This window comes from Notothenia coriiceps, unplaced genomic scaffold (assembly GCF_000735185.1).
Source record: "Notothenia coriiceps isolate Sejong01 unplaced genomic scaffold, NC01 NC01_scaffold00020048, whole genome shotgun sequence".
Lineage (NCBI taxonomy): Eukaryota > Metazoa > Chordata > Actinopteri > Perciformes > Nototheniidae > Notothenia > Notothenia coriiceps.
Genome location: NW_011352749.1, coordinates 1 through 3,639, shown reverse-complemented (window position 1 = coordinate 3,639; position 3,639 = coordinate 1). Strand labels below are relative to the sequence as shown.

At 42.5% G+C, this 3,639-nt stretch overlaps 1 pseudogene; it reads right to left on the bottom strand.

The window, feature by feature from the left end:
- Positions 1-6: 6 nt before the first annotated feature.
- LOC104952447 (myosin heavy chain, fast skeletal muscle-like) lies at positions 7-3,634 on the bottom strand (annotated as a pseudogene).
- Between the last annotated feature and the right edge of the window lie 5 nt (positions 3,635-3,639).

Genomic DNA, 3,639 nt, shown 5'->3' with positions numbered 1-3,639 from the left:
TTCTACAAAGTGTTGCTGCCTGAGTTTTGTGTTTCATTTACTTTGCCAATCTCCCGACTCTTTGCCCTCAGCTTGTTGACCTGAGACTCTGCGATGTCAGCGCGCTCCTGGGATTCCTCCATCTCATGCTGCACCTTCCTGTACCTGCTCAGGTGGGTGTTGGCCTGCTCCTCCTGTGAGGAAATTCAACACGATTCAGTATCCTTCATCATTGCTAACTTAAAAAGTGTTGTTGTATTCTTTTGTTTCCAGATGGGAAAGGCGTTAAGCTTTATATGAGATGATGCAGAGTAATTGTTTCTGACTCACAGCTTCCTCAGACTGCCTCTTGTAGGCCTTCACTTTGAGCTGCAGCTTGTCCACCAGATCCTGAAGTCTGGTGACATTCTTCTTGTCCTCCTCTGTCTGTGGTTCACATGAATACATGATTGAAATTAAATAATTTGCAACTTTTTCAGATGGATGTAGCAATCATTAGAAGAACAACGTATTCCTACCTGATAAGTGAGCTCCTTCACTCTTCTCTCATATTTACGAACACCTTTGATAGCATCTGCTCCTCGCCTCTGCTCGGCTTCCACTTCAGTCTCAAGCTCACGCACCTGAAATATTAACATTATATGCTGTTACTTGAAGCACAAGATTTTAATATAAAAGCAAAAGTTTAAACCAGATCATATGTCTTTACTCTAGCCTCCAGTTTCTGGAGCTGCTTCTTGCCGCCCTTCATGGCCAGATTCTCGGCTTCATCCAGGCGGATCTGCAGGTCCTTCACTGTCACCTCCAGGTTCTTCTTCATCCTCTCCAAATGAGAGCTGGTGTCCTGCTCCTTCTTCAGCTCTTCTGCCATCATGGCGGCCTGAAATGTTTTTGAATTTCAGATTGCATATTAGCCTATTGCAGTCTAGTGTTTCAACTGCCCTTACTCTAGATATGATAGAGAAAGGGCCTAATAAACAATGCTATACACTGACTTATTATTCGCTAGAATGTGGTTTCAGTTTACATTGAGGAATGTAAAGATGACTCACATCAGTGATGGCCTTCTTGGCCTTTTCTTCAGCATTTCTTGCTTCCTGGACAGAGTCTTCCACCTCACCTTGGATTTGGACAAGGTCAGTCTCCAACTTCTTCTTGGTGTTAATGAGACTGGTATTCTAAATAAACAATAGTTAGGATTAGACTGCATACTGTCATTTCAGTTGTGAGTTTCACATATCATTGTCTTTGATTACCTGAGAGTGCAGCAGTCCCACTCGCTCGCTGGCATCAACCAGCTCCTGTTCAGCCACTTTGCGGCACCTCTCCGTCTGCTCCAGTGCTGCTCTCAGCTCCTCGATCTCAGCCACCATCAGGTTGTTCCTGCGTTCCACCATGGCAACCTGCTCCTTCATGTCTTCTTGACCTCTTAAGGCCTCATCAAGGTGCAGTAGTGAATCCTTTAAGGAATAATACATTAAAAAAACATGTGCCATGCATTCTTAAAGAAGTAAAACAATACATTATTTTAGTTAAATGAACCACCATACCTTTAGCTGTCCCTGAACGTTTCTCAGCTGTTTCTGGGCCTCAGATGCCTGGCGGTTTGCGTGGCTCAGCTGAATCTCCATCTCATTGAGGTCTCCCTCCATCTTCTTCTTGATTCTCAGGGCATGTGTGCCTTGCCTGACTTCAGAATCCAAATTACTCTGCATGGACTCAATCACTCTCTGGCTGTTCCTCTTGATCTGCTCAATCTCCTCGTCTTTCTCTGCGATTTTTCTGTCAACTTCACCCTTGATTTGGGTAAGTTCAAGCTGAACACGCATAATCTTGGATTCCTCATGCTCCAATGTAGCCTGTAAAAAAGTGTGAGTTTTATCAAGTAGCACAGAACAGTGTATTTATAGGACAGAACCTGAGAGTTAGTCTAGTAAAGGAAAAACAAGTCCAAACCCTATACACTATGATTCTTAGTGTGCTCTAAAACATTTAATATAATATCATATATCATTTTTATATATTCATATTTACCTCTGCCTCCTCCAGAGCTGTCTGGATCTCAGTTTTCTCGCTTTCCACTGTCTTCTTTCCCTTCTCAAGCTCATGGATTGTCTTTCCAGTCTCACCAATTTGTTCACTCAAATCTGAGATCTCCTCTGTTTGAGCAGAATTATACGGTATACATTTTTAAATTGTACATGATATGTACAAATGTAAAATAAAAAACATACTTCAGACACATTGACTTGGTGTTTGGAGTGCATACTGATGAGGAAGCTGAATGAGTTGTCTTACGTTGCAGGTTTTTGTTCTCTCTCTTCAGGGTCTCCAGGTGGTCTAAAGCTTCTTCATAGGAGTTTTTCAGTTTGAACATCTCTGTGCTCAATGACCGAGCCTCCTTCTGAGACCCCTCCAGCTCAGCCTGGCTCTCCTCAAACTTCTGCTTCCACTCTGCAAGAACCTGAAAGCACAACAAACAATTTAGTTTTTCTTTTGCGACCTCACATTGTCCAAAAAACAAAACCATTTATATTTAGCAAAACATCTGACCTTGTCAAAGTTTCTTTGCTTCTTGTCGAGGTTAGCAGCCAGAGCATTAGCTCTCTCCACATCTATCATCAGGTCCTCCACTTCAGCAAGCAGTCTCTGTTTTGTCTTTTCCAGAGAGGCACATTTCGCATTCACAGCCTCGATAGATTCCTCTGCATCCTGAAGACGCTGGGCAAGCTTTTTCCTGTTAAGATTATTTGATTCACAAACTTTCAGTTTAGCATAAGTCATACTCAAAAGTGGAGGTTGGATCTAGTTAAATCGTATGGACTTACTTAGACTCCTCCAGCTCCTCAGTGCGCTGAATGGCGTCAGTCTCGTATTTGGCTCTCCCACTGAGCCACCTCGCTGTTGGCCTTAGACATTGCGCGCTGCAGCTCAGACTTGGCCTCCTGCTCCTCCTCGTACTGCTCTCTGAGCAGGTCGCAGTCATGACGGGCCGACTGAACAGCATGAGCCAGGGCGTTCTTGGCCTAATTAAGAATAACATTGACATCATTTGTCAGCTAAAATGAATCATTTAACACTGCAGTTCTGGGATTGTGTTACGATTTAATGGTCACCTACTTTAACTTCCTCCTCAATGTGCCTCTTGAACTCCTCAACCTGCTGGGTAAAAGCCTGCTTGCTCCTTGTCAGTTGAGAGATCAGGGCATCTTTCTCCTCCATCTGGCGACTGTATTCACCTAAGGAAATACAAAGAATTTAGAACTAATCTAAATGCAAATATGTATGAATATTGAATTGGAAATGTAAAGTAAGGATCGGTACAACAATAGTATGTATATATTTTTTTGTATTACCATTCTCAGTTAGCAGTCTCGCCCTTTGAACCCCAATGTCGTTGAGCTGTCGCACATGTTCTTCATTTTTAGTCTTCATCTCACTCAGTTGATCCTCAAGAGTACGACACATTTTCTCCAGATTGACCTGAAATTGACAAACATGTTGTTAATCTAATGTAATGTCAATTGGTAAAAGCCAATTAAGGCAGATATTTTACTAAGCAATTTTTGTTGCAAGTGAATTTGTTTAACTTTACCTTTGATTTGGCAACAGACTCCATGTTGCTGCTGAGGTCATCGATCTCCATCTTGTACTCGCTCT